Source organism: Tursiops truncatus, chromosome 5 (assembly GCF_011762595.2).
Source record: "Tursiops truncatus isolate mTurTru1 chromosome 5, mTurTru1.mat.Y, whole genome shotgun sequence".
In the NCBI taxonomy this organism is placed as follows: Eukaryota; Metazoa; Chordata; class Mammalia; order Artiodactyla; family Delphinidae; genus Tursiops; species Tursiops truncatus.
Window position 1 is genome coordinate 18,948,801 of NC_047038.1, and position 26,674 is coordinate 18,975,474.

At 41.0% G+C, this 26,674-nt stretch overlaps 1 long non-coding RNA gene across 1 annotated transcript; it reads right to left on the reverse strand.

Annotated features, from left to right (window-relative positions):
- Window positions 1–548: 548 nt before the first annotated feature.
- Window positions 549–4,676, reverse strand: LOC141278672 (uncharacterized). The gene is made up of 3 exons (XR_012331708.1): window positions 4,642–4,676; window positions 1,361–1,419; window positions 549–643 (listed from the first exon to the last, which is right to left on the reverse strand). It is a non-coding gene; the product is annotated as an uncharacterized lncRNA (long non-coding RNA).
- Between the last annotated feature and the right edge of the window lie 21,998 nt (window positions 4,677–26,674).

Here is a 26,674-nt window from a genome sequence, read left to right on the forward strand (position 1 = left end):
CAAACAGAGCAAAGAAAAAAAAAAAGACTTCTCATTTTAACTTACATTTAACTGCTAGTGAATTACACACATTTAAGTGTTTGTTGACCATTTGAAATTTTCTTTGTGAAGTTCTAGCTCATGTCCTTAGCACATTTTCTTATCAATTGTAAGAACATGTATTCATCTTTGCAAATCTGATGCCCAGTATAGAACCTCACACACAGAAGCCCCTCAGTAAGTTTGTTGAATCCTCATTTGTTGGCTGCAAAGATATGTTTATTCCCACAGGACAAAAGGCCAGGGGTTCTAATTTTCAATCTAAGTTTAATACCAAGAATTTACTATCTAACTTTGGAAAATCAAATTCTTGGAATTTGAAAATGCTGACCACAGTCAGACCCCCAGTACGCTTGACACCATATATTCCCCAGTCCAATACTTTAGAGAGAATAGCTCCTATATCAAAATTTGCTGAAGAACAGACTAGGAAGGAGAGCAGGGACCACCTACCTGGTATCATTGAGAGGTACCACATGGCTGGCCTGTCCCCAGGTCCCCAAGCCTCCCTCTTTCTTGGTCTTCCAGAAGCCCCAAATCCATTTTCTAGCAGTCTTATACCTTAACAAGTCTAGTTTTCAGAGTAATCAAGAACTCTTGTTTTCTATGAGATATTAAGGAAAAGAAAAATATGTTTTCTATCAAAATATCATTGGATTCATATTTTAAGCAGCCTTGATCAATCCAGACCATGCAGAAAAATCCCTAAAGGAACATCTGTAATACTTATATATATATATATATATATATATATATACATACATATACACACACTCTCTATATATAGTATATATAACATAATTTATATTGTGTTTACTTTTAATGTTTGTAAAAACATATTTTCATTTTCTCTAATAGTTTTCCAATAACAGAACCCAACATAATATTGTGCCTCTAGGAAGAGTCTTATGAGTCTGTTGTGCATGAACCTATTGGGATGTCACTGGGAATTATTTGAACCATCATTCAATAGATATCAGGCCCTCTAGGAAAAATTCATGGAATTTTGCTGTCTACCTCTATACACTGCCAAGGTTTCACAAGAACGATCACATCCATCCCTCACATTAACTTGTGATAAAGAGCAAAAAATACGATTTTTTTTAGTTCTATGGGGCCATTAATCAAAAGACACACCATTTATTTAGTAATGCCTTTTGAGGATTAAAGAAAAAAAACCACTACCTCGTTAAATGTATACATTTAAAAATGTTTCCAGATTTCAGAAATGCAAGAAAAAGTTTTTTTTTTACCATCAGGGAACCATGATGGCACTAGCCCCATTTCACCTGAGAAAACAGAAGGAAATGGAACGACTTACCCAAAGAATCAAGGTGTGAATGCATATTTCCTGGGTTCAGTGCTCTTTGTATGACGGGTCTGCTAGAGCAAAGTGGGTAAGAAAGAGTTTGAAGTTTGAGGTCAAGTCAGCTTGAGGGGAAGAGGGCCTGGCAGGGAAGGAGGCTGGGCCACAAGCCAGACAGACTCTGCTGGGGTTGTGATTTTGCCTTTGGCTACTTTGTTTCTGACCATGGATTCCAGATTCTATTCCAAACATTCCAAGCTGTGAGCAAAATCTGTCTTGTCATTTTATCATTCCCGGCATCCTGTCCCACCTCCATATACCTGTCATTTCCCCCATTTCTACCAGATATACCCACCAGAATGTTTCCATCCTAAAAGAGATCGAAAAGACTCTTGACTCAAGGAAGTGAATTTCCAGTGGTACAGAGGTGCCATAACAGACAGCGGGGACTGACATTTTGGGCTGGACAATTTTACATGTGTCTATAGGTACCCTTAGAGGTACAACTGAAAACAAACTACGTGTGACCTTGTACTTCCCTTGACAGAGGTGCCAGTCTGTCCTTCGGGTGGTGACTGGGTGGCTTGCTTATTGGCATTGTTGCAATGGGAGAGCTGAAATACTGTACAACGTTGCTTCTCTCACAGGGCTCTGCGTTGCCCATTTTAGCTTTGGAAGCTCTGTCCTCCAACAGCCAAGCCAAGCCACGTGATCCAGAGCACAGAGGTTTAAAACTTCAGGCACGCTGCAGGGAGCCCTGTCTTCACCTCTGTGAGGGCCTCATGTTGTAGTCTGAGCCTCAGCCAGCACACAGGCGGCTGCGGGGCATCTAGAGCAGCATGGAGTCATGTGTGTGAAAGGGGAGAACTCACCAAAGACGTGATTTTCACTGTTGTAAATTCTGCCCCGACTTACTGCCCAACTTCCTCCCCTTTCACCCCAACGTTTCAAGAGGATAGAGACTTTCTGTCTGATAAAGTTCTTTCTTTGCCCACATGAAAGGGGTGTGGAGCAATTGCAAGCTTGCCGAAGAGCAGTTGCCTGCGGAGATAACCGCAGCTCCGGTTTTCAGGCCACCAGCCCCTCTGGCTGCCGCTCGTCCTCCCTTTGTTGGCGCAGGAGCAGTAGTCTGTGCCAACTCCAGAACTTCAAGCGTGTCATTTCTGAAACCACAACAAGTCTCTCAAGCTTCCTGAACAAAGTGCTCGGAGTGGAAAGCCCTGAAGTACTTTCGGGCCTCCTGAAACCACAAAGCTGATTAGCGAACAAAGCCCCGGAGCCTGCGAGCATGGGAGTGCCTTCCTTGGAGCTCATCTCAGAACATGGAAGGCAGCTGTTGAGAGTAGTGACCGGGGAGGTGTGTGTGGGGATGGAAGTCTGCCTTCTCTCCTCGGAGCAGCGACACCATCTAGACAGTCTGCACCAGTAACGGCTCACAGCCTTTCTAAGCAGAAGGACCTACTTGTAATATCAACTTTTTAATAACTGTATTGTTAGCAGACCTAATTGCGAAAATATATAATAACCAAAAGCTAGTGTGAGTTCAGTAGTTCCTTTACATAAATTTTTATTTTGCTAGTTCTGGTTATCCTCATATTTGTGAAAAATATTGGTACGTTTGCACAAAACATTATTTTTTCACTCCTGAAATTATGCATCTAGAATCTAGATTCACGGACACTTTGCAATAACTGCATGGCCCACTAGAGGTCCCACCAGAGGTTGGGAACCACTAAATAAGAACTACTCATCATACCTAATACTTAACAGGTCTGCTGCAAGCTTCCCTGGAAGAGAATCGACTCTGCATCTTTTAATTCAGTGTTTATTTATGGGTTTCGAATTACTAGGATAAATTCCTCTTGGAATGTAATGCCAGAAACTAACTAAATACCTCTCTCTTTCTCTTTAAAATTATTAAAAAATTTTTGTTCGGCTTCATTGAGATATAATTGACATATAACACTGTACAAGTTTAAGGTGTACAGCATGTTGACTTGATATGTTTAGATATTGCAAAATGATTACCACCACAGCCTTAGCTAACACCTCCATTCCATCACAGAAACTGTGTATCTCTGAAGGAGGGTTATATTTTCTCCTTCCAGGCAATGCAAACTATATAAGGCTCTGTATTTCCAGTGTTTCCTTGGCTACAAGGAAATTTAGAACTAAATGTAATGCTCGGTGTGGTGGTCACCTGGTGCCACAGTCCCTGCACTTTCTGCTCTTTCCTCAGCATTGCAGAATAAAGAGGAAGACTGAAGCAAAAGCTCTCTGAATGTCATATTCATTGTAGGCCTCCTCACTTCACTGGAATTAGATGGGCATAAATTATAAACAAGCACCAAGCGCCTCCTTTGGCTGTGAGCCTCCAAGGCAGTTAAAAAGGGTAAAATGCCCTGCATAGGGCCTTCCTCTGGGCCACTGAGCGACTTTGCCATGTCCTCTGCCAAATGTATGCTTCTGGACTAGCATTTAATTTCCTAGAGGCTACATTTCCCTGAGACGACGAGGAGTGTAGGGGATGGTGGTGGATGAGCAACATGACTCAGTGTTACGATACTCACCCTACACAGGGCTTCAAAGCAAAGCAAAAACAAACAAACAAACAAAGCCAAACCTCGTCTGTCCTAAGCAATTCAAGAGAACTGACCATCACAGCTAGGCAATAAAGCAGCCCCTACAGGCGCCAGGAGCTCTCCCCAGCATTCTCAATGGCAAAATCTCTGACCACTCTTCCAGGAAACTTATTTTCTATTTTATTTCTTATCTGACCTATTGCACATTGTTCTAGCCTCTCATATGTCTCCTGTTCCAAGCCTCTTTCTGCCAACGAACTAAGCCATTTTACCACAAGGGGGCAGTGCAGTCAAAGAAACTGTGGGTCCAACTGGCCTTGCTGCTCTAGGCTAAGAAGTTTTATTCATAAAATACATTGTGCTTCAGAAACTTGTCTTTCTCCGTGATATTTTTTCATTCTCCGCTCTTAGCTCACATTCTGGTGAGATGCACATTGTAAATCTACATTCATATCAATGTTTTTATAAATTGGTTGTCTTGAATTCTATTAAAGTCTATACTTTAAGATGCCACTTAACATGTGGTGATGCGATATGTATATCAAAATAGAGACCCAGAGGTCATTACATTAGACCAGGGCCTCCTTTGGGTACAAACCACAAAGTTATGATGATGAGGTATTTCTTAGAACTAAACCCCTTCAGACAGTGCTGTGAGAGCACTGCAGAGTAGAGGGGGTCTCTGAACTTGAAAGGAAGCTAAGAACTACTTACCTACAAATATCCCGTCTGCTGAGTGATCTTCCTCTTTATTATAAACAAAGGCTCTTGGGTATTTGATCTGTGCACTGTGAGTCTGGTAGTGTGAGTCAGACCCCCTAAGTCAGCTCTGACAGGCTCCAGCTGCTATGTGGAACAGGGTGACTCCCAGGCCCTGCCTCAGGGGCAGCTGCTTTGTCCCATTATCCCTAAATGTCTGCTTTTACAATGTGGATATAGTATTTGCTCTGCTTTCATTATAAGAGTCTGTCACTACAAATAAAGGTAATGCCAAAGGAGGGTAAGTAGTATTATACATGTAGTCACTACTCAGTCATTAATTCAAACTGAGACTACTATCCTTAATTAGCACCAGAGGGTTACTGGGCATTTTCTAGAACACAGAGAGGAAGAATAGGCCTGAAATCTCATCTCTAGATCAGAAGAAAGCACCAGTCATCACTAAGGAATTTGGCCTTTGCTCCTTAGAAAGGAACCTGAACTGACCAAGAGACTTAGGATTTCACTGAGAGAGCTGGTTCCCAGAAAAGGGATGATTTGATAGTCAAGTATGGTGAGATTTTCCACCTGTCTTACATTGTTTTACAAAGATTCATTAAACCTGAAAAGAACTAGACTTAACTGTGGGGATTATTTTGCAGTATTCTGTAGGAGGGTAGGATGGATGCTTACTCCAAGTTACAAATCTGCCTCCTGTCATAAAGAGATGAGACTGCTTTTTCCCTCCAGGTAAAGTCAATTAGCTAACACAGATGGTCACCCTAAATACCAGGTAGAGTTAGAATAAATTATGTGTGACAAAGAGTGCTATCAAATCATCTTACCTGGGGACTAGTTATTGTTTATCTTGAAAACATGTATGTAATTTGCTGTATCTGTGTGGCTATCTACGGGGGGGTGAGGTTTCTTCATGTCTTTGCAATCTTTTAGCAGATTGCCTGTGATGTGCATCAAATTCAGGTTTAATGCTTATTCAACAATAAAACTGTTTCCTTTTCCTAAAAGAAAAGAAAACAGGTTAGGAAAGAATCCAAAAGGAAGAGAAATTTATACAGGGGAGTGTACTGAATATGGGCACTATACTAAACTCTTAACTTGGAATTATATAACCTCCTTAGTAGGTAGGTATTATTATTATTACCCTTGTATAAAGGAGGAAGTGGAGTGAGGGAAGGTAAGTAATTTTTCCAGTGTTTCTCAGAGAAACAGGCGGGATTCTAATCCAACCCATGTTCTCAATTGCTACCATGCTTTCTGACTCCAGAGTCTGCATTCTTAACGATGCTGCTGTCCTCTCTCCAGAAGGGTCTGTGAATCTAGAACAAGTCAAGGAAAGGCAGAACAAAGGCTCAAGGGAAGCAATCCTGGGACCAGCTTCTCAGCATTCCTGCCACACTGATAGATGAGTATAATTTATTTTCATTTCTCTGGTAATACATCTGTTTCTTTATTCCACTACTGTGTGTTTGAGGGTCCTTCAGCATAGACACGGCATTACTTCTCCAGTGAATCAGACTTCACCATAGAGAAATCATTCAGCAGATATATTGAGTTTTGTGACCAAAACTTGGGAATAAGGAAATCTATAAACAGTTTGATAAGTCCACCTCTGGGAACTAAGATAAATAACACCCACCTTCATCAGTTCAGTCAAAATTATATAAATAAAACTGCATACATTATGGGAGAAGGCAAGCGTACCATTTAGTAAGAGGGAAATATTTGTTAAAAGAATTCACGTTAGAAACAATTGTGGTGATCCAGAATCGGTATCAGAAATAACTGCAGATACATATAATGAAGGGAATCTTAACAATCAACCTGGACAATGTATAGAGGTTAAGGAAACCACAAAAGACAGAATAGGGAGGCTATAGGTTATATTCAGTAGCATAATGATGACCACACTTTATTCCACAAGAGTAAAATTTCAATTTAACTAAAAGAGAGTGAACCTAGTATAATATTAAATGACCCAGAATTATCATCAGGAATAGGAACCATTGTACCATGTGGAACTGATGCTTCGCCATACTCTTAAATTCTTGTGTCTGATTGGTAAATTCCTTTTTTTTCTCTCATTGCAGACAGAGTGCAGCAATGTGTCTGTCTTGAGTGGTTACTGCTGGGCAGACACTCTGTGTGAAGGCCGCCTGGCTCCCTGCGGTCCCCTTAACTCCTCTCTGATACACAGGGGCAGGTTCCTAGAAGAAGCACCTTTTTTTGTTGTTGTTGTTTTTTGTTTTTTTTCGGTACGCGGGCCTCTCACCATTGTGGCCTCTCCCGTTGCGGAGCACAGGCTCCGGACGCGCAGGCTCGGTGGCCATGGCTCACGGGCCCAGCCGCTCCGCGGCATGTGGGATCTTCCCGGACCGGGGCACGAACCCGTGTCCCCTGCATCGGCAGGCGGACCCCCAACCACTGCGCCACCAGGGAAGCCCAAGAAGCACGTTTTTTATAGTGACCTGAGAAGGTGTCATCTAAGCCCATCATATGGCCTGTCGTTTGTAAAGTAGATGCTTAATGAGAAGGAAGAATAAGAGGCAATAAAAAAGTGTGCAAGGATTCACAATGGACTTCTCATTACCAATTTGATTCCTTCTTGAGGCCCAGAACATTCCTGTAATAAGACATCTCCATATTCTGATAAGAAATCCCTCTTTACCCTTTACGTTGCTGTAGCAGACGTTGGTTCATGCTTCCCCAGTGTCCGTTCTTTACTTCCTCCTTCTTAACAGCTCCCCAATTTTCCAAATCATGAGTTGAGCAGAATTGATCCTAAATCTCAGTTCCAGAGTGGGCCCAGGCTGAAGACAGTTAGCACACCTCATTATCCTGGATAAGGTTATTGATGCACAGGTGAACACATGACCTAGCTTGTCCTGACTGAGCTATTAAGAGGCTTTTTTGGGAACTTCTGAGAAAGCCTCCTTTGTCACTCTTAGGAGTTAGCAAAACAAGATGCCCGGTGGACATAAATGAGGACATTTTAAGTGTCAGATGCTTCTGACAGACTCCTTACAGATATAAGAGAAGTCGGGTTTAAGATAAAGCCAAAACCATGCAGAAAAAAGTAAAGAAACTGGGTTCTTGGTTCTTGAGAACCTGGATCAAACTTTGCCTGAAGCCTCTAGATATGTCACTTACATGGATGATACATTTCCTTTACCTTTAAAGGGCAACTTGAGTTAGGTTTTTGGTTGTTTGCAACTAACAGAATCCTAACTGATAAGCCATTTTAAGGTATCTCTGTCATCTGCAACAAAAGAACACTAACTTTGTAGTATTCAGAGACTTAAATCTGACTTTACTATGAAAGTCAGAGTAAGCAGGCACTGAGGAGAGACCCAAGGGGATCTCTTGATAAATAAGTACTCAGGCTTATGTGTGTTGGGGAGAGGGGAGGTTTAAACACTATTTCTACTTGTTCTGAGGACTTTAGGGGGTTACTTCCTGATTTTTGGTTTTCTCAAGAAGCTAGATTACCAAAGAAAGGAATTCAGGGTAAGTCCTAGCATATTTTTACTAACAGAGGAGACCTTAGAACAATGAACTAATTCAACCTCTTCATTTTATATACAATATATGAAAATTACTGCACATCCTCAAACACAAGTGTATCAGGTTGTGGAACAGAACTTCTATTGCCTTGAAATTTCAACTAAAGCACAAAGCTGAAAATAATGGGTAATCCCTCTACATTCTAAAGAGTCATGACTTGCTGGGAAGTATCCAACCTGGTCCGGTGACCTTTACCCACACATACTGTATAAAAGCAAACTAAGGATTCCCTGGGAAAAGGAGACCTTGTGTAGAGCTCATAGTAGAGAAAGTATTTCCCCTATCCTCCCTGTGAGGGAAGATCCAGGCTACATGTCCCCTAAGTGCATGAGGGAGACCCCAAGAGAAGTCCTCCTAGAGACTGGGGTTGTCGGCTAGAACAAGGGCTGACCCACATTACTTGCTATGTGCTCTACCACCAGAGTGCACAAAGATGAGTTTGGGGGTCAAACTCATGTGTGCTTCCAGGAGCTTAGGGGCACATCTGAAGAAGAAACCAGAGTAGCCCAAGATGGCAGGGCAAGGGGAGAGGACAGCAGTGGGACAGCACAGGGCAAGGATGCCAAATGTCTCCCAGGTCAGTTCCCGGTGAACGGGTGGTGGAACGGCCACGTAAGAGCCAGTCCTAAAAGGCTCCAGCCCCAAGGACTGTCCACTGGGGTGAGGGAATCCTGGCAGAACAATGCTGTGTGGGGTTGCCACCAGGACAGGAGCTGTTCGGGTATCACAAGAGGTCATCTGGGGAAGGAACTGCCTAAGTCAAGAACAAGGGCAAGTGGACGGACATCTCTGAGGAATTCACAAGTGTGTACAACGAAAGAGCCAGCACTTGAATCTCAGTGTGAGAGAGCAGAGTCAACAGCACCAACTAGTTAAAGCTCCACCCTTTACTTCTTGTCTCTCCTCTGCCACTGGCCCTGAAAGAGCCAAAGGTAGCAAAGATGTATGTTTGCAGGGGGAGAGAAAGGAGAGCAAAAGAGTAGAGTGCCCTACTCTCTCTTTCTCCACAGCTGGTTTAAAGCCATGCGTCAATTTCATGCTGGCAGGCAGGGGTAGGGAGAAGCTTTAATTGGATGAAAGATTTAAATTTTGATATTAGATTGGCTGGCCTTCTATAGCTGAAAATAGGATGTTCTGATGTCCCAAAATGACTGGAAAAGATTGGAATCTGCCTCACATGTTATCTAGATGTGGAGAATGGAGAGCCAATATGGTGTTCAGGGGCAGTGATGGGAGAAGACTCATGCTGTTTCACCTGCTAAAGAAATCAGTAACAATTTTATCATAAATATAAACCAATATACAACAACATTGTGTATTTTGAGGCAGAAATAATAGCAGATCAACAAATTCAAGCTGCGGACCTAACATTCTACTACTAGGCAATCATAGAGCAATCTACTGATAATGCTATTTAACTAAAACAGAGCTGGTCCAGAAACATGCCACAAAGATAAGGATAAATGCCTGCTAGAGAAGCCTCCCTGCCAAATGCTTAGTTTATGACTCAGCTTTGAGGGCATCAAAATTATTATCACATGACTGTCTTCTCTCTTTTCTCTTACTCTGCTCATTAAAAATAATTCTGACTTTGGCTCACTCAGTCACTTCCCCTGTTTGCCTAGAAGGTTCTTTAGAGACTTCAAAATACTATAGGTTCAAACATCCAGTTCTACAAATATCAACCTAAGGGTAATTTCGACTATATTATATGAAATAGAATGAATATGAATCTTGTTTGCATGTGTGAGCAGGGAAAATTTCATGACGATCACATTTGTTAAAAATTAAAATTCATGTGTTTTGGTAGTTTAAACTCTCCTTGAGATCTTGTAAAAGGTAGCAGTGGTTTAGTTTGGTACTTTTATGAATTTGTGTTTAATTATGAATGCATACAGGGAAGTATGCATGTGCATATGCCTTTGACTCTTCAGAGCATCAGTTCCTTTATCTATAATGTAAAGTGTTGCATCCCAGGATATGATCCCCGTTCTTTCTATAGCAATAGTTCCAAAGAAGTTATTCTCAAGGCACTGAAGATTAAGCATCAGAATATGCAATTACAGTTGCCGTATATTTTACCCCAATTACAAAGACTGGAAAGCATATACATGTGAACCGACCCTCTCAAAGATAGTAACTGAAACCAAAAGCCTTTTATTTAATCCTGGATTGTCCAGAAAATTCAGTTGACTTTTAATACCCTATTCTTTGGATACTTTGATTAATTAAGGTTAATATACTTTCAGAAGCAGGTCATTACTAGTATAATGGATTTAAAATATGGTAACTCCAAGTTAATATAAAAAATAAGGCAGATGGGGCTTCCCTGGTGGCGCAGTGGTTGAGAGTCCGCCTGCCGATGCAGGGGACACAGGTTCATGCCCGGTCCGGGAAGATCCCACATGCCGCGGAGCGGCTGGGCCCGTGAGCCATGGCCGCTGAGCCTGCGCGTCCGGAGCCTGTGCCCGCAACGGGAGAGGCCACAACAGGGAGAGGCCCGTGTACCGCAAAAAAAAAAAAAAAAAAAAAAAAAAAAAAATAAGGCAGATGGACAAAATAGGTGAAGGGGAGTAAGAGGCACAAACTACCAGTTATAAAATAAATAAGTAATAGGCATGTAATGTACAGCACAGGAAATATAGGCAATAATATTGTAATAACTTTCTATGTGTGTAATGTATAGAAATATCAAATTACTATGTTGTATACCTGAAATTAATACTGTAAGTCAACTATATTTCAATGAAAAGCATAAGGCAAATAATAATATGAAATTATGCTTTTGTGGAACATTCTTGCTGATCTGGAAAATCTTTTAAACTTCATGTCTCTTACTGCATGAAATTTTTATCCAACTTTGGATTTTAAGTGGTTGAGAACTCTCTTTTAATAAAATTCTATTCTAGTCAGTATCTTCATTTTATGAGATAAACATTGTCAATAAGATGGATGTAAATTTCCTGTCTCAGAACAAAGATACTGAACCCTAAACAAAAAATCCAGTACAATTGTATCATTCAGAATCCATTAGATATCACTACCATTAACTTTTTGGAGGCTTATAAATTCCATTTTGCACACATAGAGATTTTTTTTTTGAAGTATAGGTGATTTAAATTATTATATTAGTTTCAGGTGTATAAATAGTGATTCAATATTTTTATACATTATATTCCATTTAAAGTTATTACAAAATATTGGCTACATTCCCTGTGCTGTACAATATATCCTTGTAGCTTATTTATTTTATACATAGTAGTTGTACCTCTTAATACTCTACCTCTATTTTGTCCCTTCCCCCTTTCCTCTCCCCACTGGTAACTACTGGTTTGCACTCTCTATCTGTGAGTTTGTTTTTGTTTTGTTATAATCATTCATTCGTTTCATTTTTTTAGATCCATATATAAGTGATAACATACAGTATTTGTCTTTTTCTCTGACTTATTTCACTAAGCATAATACCGTCCAGGTCCACCTATGTTGTTGCAAATGGCAAAATTTCATTGTGTGTGTGTGTGTGTGTGTGTGTGTGTGTGTGTGTGTGTGTGTGAGTTTGTGTATATGTGCCACATCTTCTTAATCCAATCATCTGTTGATGGACACTTAGGTTGCATCCATATCTTGGCTATTGTAAATAATGCTACTGCTATGAACACTGGATCCATGTATCTTTTCCAAATAGTGTTTTTGTTTTCTTTGTATATATACTCACAAGTGGAATTGCTGGATCATATGGTAGTTCTATTTTTAGTTTTGAGGAACCTCCATACTGTTTTCCATAGAGGTTGCACCAATTTACATTCCCAACAATGGTGTATGAGGGCGCCCTTTTCTCCACATCCTTGTCAACTTTTGTTATTTGTGGTCTTTTTGATGATAGCCATTCTGACAGGTGTGAGGTGATACCTCATTGTGGTTTTGGTTTGTATTTCTCTGATGATTAGCAATGTTGAGCATCCTTTTATGTGCCTGTTGGTCATCTATATGTCTTTTTTGGAAGAATGGTCTTCCGCCCATTTTTAAACCAGGTTTTTTGTTTTTTTGATGTTGAGTTGTAAGAGCTATCCCAAAGCAATCAATCTACAGATTTAATGAAATCTCTATCAAAATACCCATGACATTTTTCACAGAACTAGAATAATCTTAAATTTTATATGGAACTGCAAAAGACCCTCAATAGCCAAAGCAATCTTGAGAAAGAAGAACAAAGCTGGAGGTATCATGCTCCCTGACTTCAGACTATACTACAAGTTTACAGTAATCAAAACAGTATGGCACTGACACAAAAATAGACACATAGGTCAATGGAAGAGAACAGAGAGCCCAGAAATAAACCCACACACTCGTGGCCAATTAATCTATGACAAAGGAGGCAAGAATATACAATGGGGAGAAGACGGTCTCTTCAATAAATGGTGCTGGGAAACTGGACAGCTACATGTGAAAAAATGAATTAGAACATTTTCTCACACTAGATATATACAAGGCAAAGGAAGCAAAAGCAAAAATAAACAAATGGGACCTAATTAAACTTAAAAGCTTTTGCAGAGCAAGGGAAACCATCAACAAAATGAAAAGACAACCTACTGAATGGGAGAAAATATTTGCAAATGATACAACTGATAAGGAGTTAATATCCAAAATATATACACATATAGATTTTTTGTTGCTCCTTTGCCACTATCCATTCTATAATATAGTCATTATTGTCAAACTGAAATATGAAATAGTTTATGAAGGTTTGTGGCTTAGATTAGCTTCAGTTGAAAGAGAATTAAGAAATGTATTCCAAAGTGTATTATAAAGTCTTTTAGAATAATAGAAAATTGTAAGCTCGAGGTGTTTTGCAACACTAAATAAATGATGCACAATCAATTATGATTAATAAATACATTTCTTTCCTCACCACAACTTTAATGTACTTAGAAAGAAATATAATCATTCTCTCTTCAGTATTTAATACCTTCCTAGCTTTTCATCTTTTTTCTCCATTAGTTCTCTGATACACCTGTCCTAATCCTCCTCTTACTGCTCTGATTTTGCCTTTTTCTGTAGCACCTCTTCCTCTTTACACCCTGAGTTTGTATTTCCTTATTCCCAACTACAATGGCTTCCACACACAAGAGTTTATTCTCTCCAATAAAAGAAAATCTAGTTTACAGAATGTCCAGAGCTGGTATATAACAGCCTCATGAAATCAACAGAAATGCAGACCCTTCTAGTGTTTGGCCCATTGCATGTGACTTCCTCAAGGCCACCCCATGGCCAACATGACTGCTAGAGTCATCCACTGCCTCTGCACTCCAAGCACCGGGAAGGAGAAAGAGGGCACGGCCTGTCCTAGAAGCCCCATACAACATTGGATGTGGTCACGTGGTCAGTAGCTATATGGTAAGCTGAGAAGTGTGCTCTTTGATTTCAGGAGGTGATGTGCTCAACTAAAAGTCTGCATTCTATGACTAAGGAAGATGGGGGAATGGGCATCATCAAACCTTGTTTTATCTCACCCTATATTCTATCTTGTTAATCTTAACCAGTCCCACACAGTTCATGGATGGACTCTCAAATCTCTTCCAGCCTCAATTTCTCTTCAGCTTTCCCTTCCCCATTTACACCCTCCTGGTTGGCTTTTCCATCCAGACCTTTCTCTACACTAGAGTCTCAAATTCAATATGTCTACAACCAAATTTATAATCATCTTGCTAAATCCCCAAACCAGCTTCCACATAGTTTTCTGAAGCTTAAAGCCTACATTCACACAACCAGCTCATACCACAAGTGGCAGTTTTCCAGGCCCTCCTAGTGTTTACTGCCTTAGGGCTAAACAGCTTGCTGTGACCTGAATCATGCTTCACATAATAATTTACTTCTGATCTTATGTGATTCCCGTAACCATTTTGTAAAAAAAAAGAATTCAGGTTTTTTTTGTTGTTGTTGTAATTTTTCTGCACTTAGCAAACCCTCACATAGATGCAGGACTAGTCTTTTATGTGACTCATCATTATAAAATAAAATAAGCATCAAAACACAAAGATACAAAACAAGTAATTGGAAATATGGGTTGGCAACCATTTCTGGGTTTCTACCAATTTGTCTTTTCAATCAAATTGTTTTTAACCAGATCATCTGGTGTGTGCCACACATCCTGGATGGTGGCGTCACAGTCCAATGGGGGTGCTGTTTGCAAAGTTCATTAATACAAATGAAGCTGTCCAGAGAGCTTCCGTTCAGATAAGAACAGAGAGTTGTTTTTACCAGAATTTGCTGGGCAAGTAAGCCAAGAAACAGTAGCATCTTCTATAGAAGATGTGGGGGAGGAGAGAATAATACGTCACATATGAGGAAGATAAATCTCAATATGTTTGGGGAGGAGAAGGGAGAAGGAAAAAGGGAAAGTGAAGAAATCTGCTTCTGGGTGTCAGCAGAAGCTGATACTATAAATAGAGATGCTAGAAGGTAATGCCCTACTTTCATGGTGGCTTAGGAGACACAGGTTGAGGTTAATAAAATAATGTACCAGATGTTCTTTGTCCACCCCTCTACTGAAATGGATACCTCTGAGTTCATTAATGCTAAAGGCCTTTGTCTTTATCCATCTTACCTGACCTCTCCATAACACAGCAGCAGTCACTATAAATTACTGCTTCTCCTTACACATCCTCCCGTGTTTTTTTTTTATCATTTAAAAAATTTTTATTTATTTATTTTTGGCTGCATTGGGTCTTTGTTGCTGTGCGTGGGCTTTCTCCCTAGTTGTGGCGAGCGGGGTCTACTCCTCATTGCGGTGCGCAGGCGTCTCATTGCGGTGGCTTCTCTTGTTGCGGAGCACGGGCTCTGGGTGCACGGGCTTCAGTAGTTGTGGCACGCAGGCTTCAGCAGTTGTGACTCGTGGGCTCTAGAGTGCAGGCTCAGTAGCTGTGGTACACGGGTTTAGTTGCTCCACGGCATGAGGGATCTTCCCAGACCAGGACTCGAACCCACGTCCCCTGAATTGGCAGGCAGATTCTTAACCACTGCGCCACCAGGGAAGTCCCCCTTCCATGGTTGTTAAGAATTGAGAAATACTCCCATCTGATTCTTCTCCTACCTCTGTGGTCAGTCTCTTCAGTCTCATCACTGGTTCCTGTTTCTTAATCCATTTATTAGTCTTGCTGCTTCCTGGGGTTCATCTTCCACTTGCTTTTCTTCTCTTTTTTTTTCCCGTGGATCTAATTTATTCCCATCATGTTAATTTTATGCATCGATGACTTCCAAATCTACATTCCAACTCCGACTTCTTTCTTTAACTCTAGACCCATATTTCTGTCTACTAGATATCTCCACCTGAATAACTTACAGATATTTAAAACTCAACATGTTGTCTTCTTCTTCAAATCTATTTGCCTTACATTTTCTGTCTTGGTTAATGATGTCCCATCTCCCCAGTCACCCAGGCTGGGAAGCTTGGAGTCATCCAAGATCCTTACATCTTTTTTGTTTCCATACCCATTTCATCAGTCACCAAGATCTGTGGATTCTCACAACACGTACCACACAGATCATCATTGACCTGACCTTCCCCATACCCACCTCTACTCCCTGGGTGATCTGAGAGCAGAAACCGTCTCTGCTTGGTTGTGGATCCTTAGTTCGTACCGCTGGACCTGGTATGTGGCACACTGACTGCTTTGTAAATGCTTCTATGTTGCTGATTCTCCTGGGCACATACACATACACATACACAATAATCAGTTAATATCTGGGTCCTATAAGGAATTCTGAGAGAAGAACATTCTCTGATGTATTTGTTTTTCCCAACAGAAAAACATATGATATATTTACATTTGTATAATGGATTATTAATCACACACCTAAACTTTTAGTTTCTGTAGAAAAATTAAGCCCACCTTCCCTTCAAAAGGGAGTATGTCAAGAGAAGGATATAGTGGGGACTTCCCTGGCAGTCCAGTGATTAAGACTCTGCCTTCCAAGGCGGGGGGTGCAGGTTTGATCCCTGGCCAGGAAGCTAAGATCCTACATGCCTCACAGCCAAAAAACCAAAACATAACACGGAAGCAATATTGTAACAAATTCAATGAAGTCTTTAAAAATGGTCCACATCAAAAGAATCTTAAAAAAAAAAAAAAAAGAAGGATATGGTGGAAATGCCAAAAGGTAAAAGTTGTCAAGGAGTCCCAATGAAGAGATCTGCCTTAGTGTGAGTTGCCCCCAAAGCAGGGCCTGAGACAAAGACATAGGTACAGGTCTCATCACATACTCGTGTGGTGATCCCAGGAAGCGGGAGTAAGGGAGAAGGAGAGTCAGGCAGAGGAAGAGAAACCAGGAAAGAGGGATTTATTGGGCAGGTTTCTACTGTGGGCACCTAATCGGGACCCTCTGAAGAAGCACGTAGAATGCCCATCAAGGCTGTTCCAGTGCAGAAGGTCAGGGCATTGGTCTACTGACGCCCGTCTACCCCTGGAGGAGGGTTATCTCCAGGAAAATAAACCCTCCTGTATTTCTGGGCTGCTCATATGTATGGACCAGCAAATTACTCTGGGTTTGCTGAAAACCCTGGGGCACGAAAGCAGAGAGGTTTATGGTGGGTGTCTGAGGTGGAGGATTAATGGCATGCAGAGAACTGTCCACCATGGCTGCAGTTGAAATCGCAGGTGGGCTGAGAGGAAATACATCTGCTACAATACTGAAAGGTGATAAGAGAAACAGGTTTCCTTGGTACCTGAGCAGATTGGGTGGATGCAGGATGAAGACTTTGGTGAGTCTGATGACTCTTTCCACTAGAAACATCCTCGAGTGTCCTCTACCTAAAAATAATATTGTAATGAGGGAGGGAGGGAGGGAATGGTAAGGGAGCAAGTGGTGAGGTGTGTTTCAGAGCCAGTGATTGACACTGTATGTTGGTTCCCCCACACCCAGATCCAGCTCTCCACTGACTCTATTTTAAAGGAGGCAAAAGCCAAATAGTTTATTTTCCAGTCTTCCTTGCTAGAATCCCCAGACATTACCAAGTGATACCATTCTGGCAACTGGACATTAGAGAAAGTATGTTGACATTAATTCTTTTCTCCCAGCCCCTCTCCTACTGCCTTGAATGAACATGGATGTGATGTTCAGAGCTGCACTGTCTATGTTGCAAGTGATAAATGAGGAAGAAAGCAGTCCTAACTGATAGAGAGGCAAAGCAAATCCCAACAGAACTGGCTCCCTTTAAGTCTGGGCGGTGCATGAGGCCCCCAGCCTCTGCTTCACCAAAGCAATTTTCTTTATGAAAAGGTGGCCAGCTCAAGGAAAACGCTCAAGCCTAGCTCCAGTCCAATTGCTATAGGACAGTCCTACTGGCAACACCTTGTTTAAGTCTAACTTGAATCTGAACCACTCGTCACACTATCTCCACCCATCCATGTTGTCCTCATCTCACTGGTCTCAGAATCTACCTTGTTCCAGGGCCTTCACCTTTCATAATTTGTACGCCTCTTGTCCCTTGAGACACTCTTGAATCAATTCTTCCTTCTCTAGTATAGACTTATCTCCTTGACATGGTAGCAAGCTCTTTGAGGGCAGGGGCAGGGGCCTTCCATTTGTCTTGTAACTCACAGGGAACCCAGCACACTGTAGTCTACCTTGTAGACTCAAGACAGCTTTAATGAGTACGTGTATATCACTTTCTTTACTCAATATCCGAACACCTTCCAAAGTGATTTAGGCCACTTGTTAAAACAGCAATCTTCTTAGTTGGGGATGGAAAATTCCCACTCTTTGGTGGTTCATGGGCCAACATGAAATTAGGTGGTAGGTGGTTTCTGTTTAGATACTGTAGGTAGACAACTTTTCTTTCTGAAGACATTGCCTTTTACAGTAACTGGCAGTCCTGGTGTTTTTGGTTGGGAGGCTGAATGAGTCATGGAGGCCTCAGGTTACAACTGAGGCAGGTTTTAAAACCACATGGGAAAAACATTTTACCTGAGGAAACTGAAGTATATAACTATCGATCAGGGCATCATCTATTCTGGTATTCATTCAACACCTAATTGAGCACCTACTGGGTGCTAAGTCACATATACTAGAAATTGGGGTAGAATGATGAATGAATGAGGTAGATAAGCTGCCTTTCTAAATTACAGTCTAGTAGTAGATACAAACAAGTAAACAGGAAATATTAACAGAGTACAATCGTAATCCAATTAATAGAAAATATGCACAGTATAGTCAAAGCAAATCCTAGGAATCTCTATATTTAAAAACCAAGGATGATAACCTCTAAGTAGACCACCACACAATAATCAGAAGAGCTTGGGCAAGAAGTTGGGTGTTTTTCCTGACACTCCAATTCAAAACATCAATCATAATGGCAACAATTCTCCATACTTGCAAAGCACAGGACAAGTTGTAAACCATTGTGACATATTATCTCATTTAATCCATATAACAACCTTTTTGAAAAATATTTTATTATAACCCTTTACAGAAGAGGAAACTGTGGCTTAGGGAAGCTAAGTCATTCTAAAGGAGCATTTTCACATTTCAGTGACAACAGCACATGGTGCTGTTTATTAGGGGCATATTCTGTACTGAGTGTTATTTGATAATTATTATCAATTTTCTAAATTAAACTCTTGTATCCCTAAACATTGTAAATAAGAATTCTTCTTGTATGAGCAGGTAGACAGTTTACCAAAAATAAAAGCACCTTATGAGAAATGACTTGGGGATTGTGACTAAAAGACCCAGAACTACTTAGAAATTTCAAGTCTCACTTTCTTTTATCTTGGAATTCTTTTTAAGTGTCTAAATTTTAAAATGTTCCACTCTCTCCTACATGGGAAAAAAGTAAAACCTGTCTTTCTATTTTAAGTCTGTAAAAACAGGTTGAATGATCCTTTACAGTGAAGTCAATATTCTCAGGCAAACAGCCGCACCAAGCAGCATCTCACAGCCCAGCAGAGATTAAGTAACTAGCTATACGACACCCTACTGATCCTCAAAACACAATATTTTATAATCACAGTAATATCCAATATATACATCCTTCAAATTCACTTTTCCTTCAAACCATTAATGTAAAAATCAGTGAATTCTACTGGCTGTACCACAGTACCAAATGTCTAATATTTATATATACTAGTTATAGTTTGAATACTTTCCTATTACTTGTCAAGACAAACATTTTTTAACTGAATTTAAGTTTATTTTTTTAAAACCGATAATTGGAGTAATATACTGACAACTGTATAAGTATTTTAATTATTTTAAATGTTTTCAGTCATCATTGCTAAATCAATGAGCACTTTACAATAAAAGTTTATCTTTCAAAAATACACAGTTACATTATGAAATCAATTGTCACCATGCCTGAGAAGTCACTTGATTCTGAAATAATAGGAGAGACTAGTTTATCGGCAGATTTCTCACAGTCTTTTCTGGGAACTTTTATTGGTCTGTTTCTTTGCTTTTTCAGGCACGGAGTGAGCATAGACCCTGTTTCCCAAGGGGTAAGAAGGATATTAGGACATTTGCCTGGTTTTCTAAAGGGAGAGCATGTTTTGATTTTTCCCTGTGATTTTCTTATTTGTCCTGCCACAAAGGTCACATCATGTTGGCAGAGGTGTGTTTACCATGAAGAAAAAGGAGGTTAAGCCTCAGGTCTCCTCACTTAAACTGATCCCCTCCAGGGCACTGGAAGGCTCCTCTCAATGTGTTCATAGGGCCATATGTTTCTTTTCCTTCCAATTTACCCTCTAACACATTTCCCCTTAGGCTGAGTGGCATTAGAATGGCATAAATGTTTGGGGGGATGTAGCTAAGGCATGCTTTCTCAATGTGGGTGATATTGCACACCCCAGAGGGAGAAGGTCTCATTCTTTTTATTTATAAAGCACATATATATATATATATATATATATATATATATATATTACATAAACATCTATACAATATCTCTTTGGTATAGCTTTTGGCTTAGCTTCAGTGCCCACTGCCCCAGCTTTAGCAGGTCCAAGTTCAGGGCCCTGGAGAAGCCCAGCCACTTTCTGGAGGAGACCATATCACAATACCAATCTCATGCTCCTAGGAGGGTCCCTCCACGGTGAGGTGAGTCCTGCTCTGAGACCAAAAGAGGAGAGCAAGGGTCAGGGAGCAAAGTCCTTTACCCGCCTCCCCTCAAAGTGACTTCACTCCACAAAGCTGGCATGTTTAGTGCTTCGCTCAGTTTTCCCAAAAGGGGGCACTGGGAGGAAAAGTGAAGGAGCCGCTGACAGAGTCGAGATTTCTCATGAGCCTGGCACCCAGTCTAGGTTCACAGAGTAAGTGAGGGAACCAGCAGCCAAGCTTGGGGCTGTCTGCTACTTCTCAGGGGAAAGTCATGGTTTCAGTTGTGACCCTTATCCTTTTTATTGACTATTTTAAATGAATTTTTAAAATAAAGGCTCTTTTCCTTTAAGTGTCACCCACACAATCAATCGATCGATCTGAGCATTGAGGAGACCTCAGCATGGCAGGGCCTGGCATGGCGTGCTGTGGTTACAGCAGGATCTGTGCAACAGGAGGCCCACCATTGTTAAATCAGCCAGAAGGAGCTAGGGCCAAGGGCAACACTCCCCAAGTTCCGTCCTAGGCAGAGCCTTTGATTCCTAAATGGCCCACAGCTGGGGGAGGGAGTCATCCACCAGGACAAGTCTACCTGGGACTTAAGCTCTGCCTTAAGAGCTTGGTGAATTCTCTCCTTCAAAGTCATGTTCTGGTAAGTTTAACTTTACAACCAAAATTCCATGTTAGCATTCATCCATGGAAGTGAAGCTATAGCAGTCCTCAGGGGATAACCATTAAAGGATGTTGCCTGGGAGGTGGGGACAGAAGGATGTCCTTTCCAAAAAGAAAAAAAGTAACTAGAAACCTTGACTGGGGAGAAGACAGGGTTTTAATTAGTGACTTCATCTCTTCTCTTTCAGAAATGGTCGTGAAGAAAAACAGTTTTTTTCTCATTTTAGAACACAAAGAAAGAACCAATCAAGAGAAAAAAAAAAAGAGAAAATCCCCATTTCAGGGAAGTTAAAGCCTATAGTAAAATAAACGTCAAAGATATATTGACTCCTGGTATAGGCTTTTCAATTCTGTAATGGTTTTTGATTTTAAGTATAAACATTCAAGGTGAAGAGAAAAAAATCTACACAAGCCGAAGGAAAACAGCGTAAGATTAAATAATGATTGATGACAGCTAAGAATTTGTAAAGTGCCTAATTGTTCCTAAGTGTTTTTATTTATTTAATCATGTTTTCTGTACTTTTTAACAACGGGACTTACTGTTATATAGATATAGGGCTTTGCTTTGCAGCGTTTGTTCACATTTAAAAAACGTAAGTGGGAGAGGGTTGTTTTTCCCGTGAATTGTATCTATAGGAAGTCTAGCTGCATTGAAATTCAGCCACTGTGTTATTAAGATTCTGGAACCCTGTCACCATACTCACCCACTTTCTCTCCTACTGAAGAAGGTTAGATGTAAAGGGACTCACCCACAGGGCAGAGTAGAGGAAATCCCTAGGTAGAGCTTAGATAAATATGTCAGGGAGAGGTACCTGCACCAGGCCCTCTTAGGTCCTCTGGCTCTTTTAGCTCCACAAGCCCTCCCCTCCCCTCCCCCCAACACGCCCTGGTTCATCCTCTTAATGATGTTGCTACAGGCATGCTTGATCCATTGCTTTCTCTCCTGCACCTGTGCCTTCTTTGCCAAATCCCATGAGGTTAAAGTCCCCATCCACTCTTTCTTGCACTTGCATTCAATCTTAGAATAAAGTCACAAGGCTGAATGGATCCACAATAAAGCCATGCAACCTGCTTGGGCTGTCACTGTTACTTGACAAGCCTCTCTCTTTTAACAGATGAACCAATAAAGTCTCAGGATACTTACTCTAAACCTTTCTATCAAGCCCCAGCACCACTGCTGCCATTTTCACACTCAATAAACAGCTTCCCATCCTATGTAATGCAGACCTAGGCTACTCAATATAAACCTCCTATACTTTCTTCCTCTTCAAATTATATTTTCTCAGTATCTCTCTCTCTCTCTCAAACACACACACACACACGCACACTCAAGCTCTTCCTTCCTTCATGTCTCTTTCCCAGCCCCTCTGCAAAGTTGATCCCACCACATTTCACTCCAGGAGCATCATTCTCTCAAAGAATCTTTCTCTTGACTCTTTAATCATCCCCTCACTCTGACATATCTTCTTCTTACCACTTTTTTTTACCTTGTGTTAAAGTTATTTGTGCATATGTTTTGTGTCCTTTACTAGAATAAAGACTCCTTAAGACCAGGAAATAAAATTTAAACACCTTTTTAACTTCTCCAAGTTCTAAGATTGAGCCTTACATACAGTAGGTGCTCAATGAATGTGTATGGAATGGGTGAATCATTATTTTCAATCTAATCACGCCTTTCTTGGGCTTGTTCTTGGTCTCTGAAATAAAATCCACGGAGTACTCCGAATTGTTTCAGTAAGACTCATTTAGGATTTAGAATGCCTGAAGACTGCCCTGGACTCAATATGTGGGATATCTTCTCAGATAGTTAGCTACTTCTCTGTGTAATAAACACCATGGCCCTCTATCAATGCTTCTATGTTTTATTTACTGATACTGGAAACTTCACAGATAGAAATTAATTCTCTTGACTTATGCCTTCAGTCATTCTTTAAAATTGCAACCATCTCTGGGAGAGGTATTATTACATTTAGATTGGAGTAAATTAATTTTTCTGATATTTTCCTTTGGACTGAATGTGATAGAGAGGAGAACAGAAATACCTTTTGTCCATCAGAAATAGGGGCAGAAACAGATGGTTTGGGGGGTCCAGAGTATACACTTAACAGTATAGCTTGCTGTGCAGGCCCCAAACACAGCAGGGCTTCAGTGAATCTACAGTGTTTCTCCAATAGCTTGCTGTGTTTCCCTCCCTATCATGTGGTCTGAAATCCCCAAGGGTAGGTGCTCTCCAAGGCCTACATAATAAAAGCAAAGTCATTGCTGTCTCTAGCAGGCCACTATTAAAATATAGTTTAGAAGCATGCTGGAATCTTGCATTGATTCCATTTCTGTCACTATTAAACTGAGGACCAACTTCAGTCCTCGTCTGTGAGTAGACTAGACTTCATTTCGCTGATCCTGCAAGTACTGGTGGTGCTTTCCAAAACAGGCCTATGGCATTACAGGATTTGAACTATTTTCCCTTCTTTCTAAATTTCCGTAATTTCAAATGCTCTATAATCACATGCTTTTATTTCACTAGAAAAAAAAAAGTAAAGTATCTAAAGCAAAACAAGAGCCCATTCATTACAAACTTTAGGGGAGAAAAACATGGAGATATCTCTGGTGCTAGAACGTTTTTCCTAAAATGAATCTCGGTGAAAAATATTCTCTACAGTATACAAAGTCATAGTTAGACCTAGTCTCCACCAAATCTTAATCACCAAAGATTAAGGAAGGTAAAAGAAATTATATAGGAACAGGAAGGCCAGAAAAGAAGATCTACTGATATAAAATAAATATGCCCCTCACTGCATGTAATTATGCCAGATATTAAATCCCAAGTACTTTCAACACACACACACACACGCAGAGTCATGAAGAGGGAGTTTTTAATGTTCTTGACAGGCATAAATCAGCCTTAATCAGAAATTTCCAAATTACTATGTCCCTATGCTTGATTGCAGGATTTCAACTCTCCCTCAAACTTCCCCACAGTTGTGTGAGCACCAATACAAAGGGCGTACGTGACATGTGTCTCTCTTGGATCTGGCCCATTTTCCCACAGTGTCTACAGTCTGGAGGGCTATTGGAAGGAGCATCACTGTAGCCCCTCGTGAGAACATCAAGGGCCGCGGCCAAGTGCTCCATAAGCTGACAACCCTTAAGGCACCTCAGCCATGCCCGTTTCCATGAGGGGAGCAGTCCCATCTTGGTGTACTTTGTCACTCAATTTATCCAAAACACAGCTCTTTGGTCACTGGCTTTCCCCTTTTTCTCAGTCCAAAGGGTAGCAGAGGGCAAGCACCATGTCCTTTCCATTATCCAAGCTCAAACCCAGTTCTAGGAGCCAGAGAGGGGATAGATGTTATACCATCATTCCATTTTCCTCAATTTCTTTACTCGACTGCGGGCTGAGATCCCGAAAAACTTCTCCCTCCTTCCCCACCCCCAATTCTCTTGCTTTTCTTTGGATGCAAAAACTAGTGGCAGGAGTGGAGAGAGGTGGGATAAAAGGAGAAGACGTTCTTTATGTCACCAGTGCACAAGCCCTGGGTCAATCAGTCAAATGCCCTGTTATAATTCAAACACCAAAGACACTAGCTTGTCCTTTAGTCAGTAAAATCATGTCACAGGCCCCCTTAGGATCCTAGTAATGAAACCAAGATTTCTGTACCATTTGCCAAATGTCAAGACTCAACCTCCACTGAAATCCTCTTACACGCTGGGGAAATCTAGTAGATTGTTTCCAACTGATTTTTCTTCCAAATCCCTGAATCTACCTGACTACTTCCCACCTGGCTTTTAAGTCAGACGAGCATGTTTTTTCTACCATCCCCAGCTGCACCACATCTGCAAAGTTCTTAAAGGATGAGGGAGAAGAGAAAGAGGGAACGGGGTAAGAAGCAGGTAAGGGAAATGCATTGAAGCAAGGGGATGCAGTGTAAGCGTGAAAAAGAAAGAGAAAGTGAGGAAAGCCTATAAGACAAACTACCTTAATTTCATCGTAGAGAGGAAATACTGCTAGAATTGCTGATTCAAGCACTGTGCGCCTATTTTAAAACTCAGCGCCTTCTTCCAAAGACAGGGCTCTAAGGAAGCCAGTTTTTCCCTCTTCCCTTGTTGTCACAGCTCCCAGCACGATGCAAGTAGCTGGAAAGCAAATAGCTTTGTTTTCCCCCAAATCACTAAACAACGAGACTTAAATCTTCCATTAGGTGGGCCTCTTTAAATACAGCCCTGAATCTAGGAATTGAAACCGAAAATAATTCACTAGCAATCAAGACTCCTTTCCAGTTAGTGGTTCTCTCCGGGGGAGGAATTTCTCTTTGCGCGCTCCTCACGTTATTTCGAAGGCAGTCAAGTGCACTGATGCAAAATAGGGCTTTGAGACCATTTATACCTGGCTGTCATCCAAGAAGAGGTTTATTGAGCATTATTTTATGCGAGAAAGTTGCTAAGCTGTAGTAAACACCCACAGAGCTCTGGGACCAAGAATGTATCAAAGTTATAAATAGTTATAAAACCGGATCGTTTCCTTTTCTGTGTCATCTTCACAAGGGGTGAATAGGTTAATACATTTCAGGGTTAAAAACAGGACAGGATATGGAACCCTTGAGAATTCCTTCCTATAGAGAAGTCAACGTTAGCCTCCAGACCTCAGTTTTATCAACCCTGACACAGGTCATCACGATGTGGATTAGCAAGTGACAGGAAAGTGTTTTCTAATTATGAGATGGTGTACCATTGTAAAGTCAGGAAATACTTGAGAGTTACAGCCAAAATCACACACTTAAGAATCAGATTCCTCTCTATCTTGCGACTGATTGGCTTTTCTGATTTAGGTCCTGGAGATAGTGCTACATGAGTAATTGCCTTTTCTAAAGTGTGTTAATATCCCTGTAGCTAGAAACCTACTATTATGTAAATTAATGAGAATTAAAAAAAAAAAACAACAAAAAAAAACCTGGTCGAAAGCATGGTGTGGTTCTACTGTTTTCCTAAGACTTGAGGTCTTTAGGGTACCACTTCCTTCCAAGGGTAGTGCACGGAGTGACCAGCATCACCCCAGGCACAAAGGAGCAGACTCCATGTATGTCAATGCAGTAGGCACATGTTGCCGGAGGTGGGGGGCGGTGTCGTCAATTGCCCATATCTTAGTTCTGTCTGTATCAATTTAGGAGTGAAAGGTAACCCTCTCATTTCTTTCCCAGAGTGAGGAGACTTCACTGAGAACTTTATGTGCTTTCTGGACCCTGACAGCCACGATAAACACTAGTTTCTTTCTGGAAGCTGGACACAGTGCTGCAAATATAAAAGTTTGCTCTTAGTCCATAGAAGAGTGATTTATCCTGAGGGTCACGACCTGCTGCATTAGTCTGAGACACATTGCCAAACTGGTATGAGATTTCTTCCTTTGAATCAAGTACGTCTGTGAACTCTAATTTAACAACATTTCCCTTGAGCACAGGGGCCTCAGACAGCAGTCATGCCCCATCATTCTATATATAATATGATTCTGGTTCAATGGAGGCTTCTTCTTTTTCTCTATTGATTCAGCCTTGAGGCTGCAGTTGTTCAGTTATGAGGTAAAACAAGGTGTCTGTCATGACCTTCAGCTTATTTCTCCATCACTCCCTTGGCTGCGGCTTGCTTGAGTATTCCCTGGGTATTTGGCCTTTTTTTGTCAGGGTTTTTTATGGCACAGAATATATCAATAGTGTTC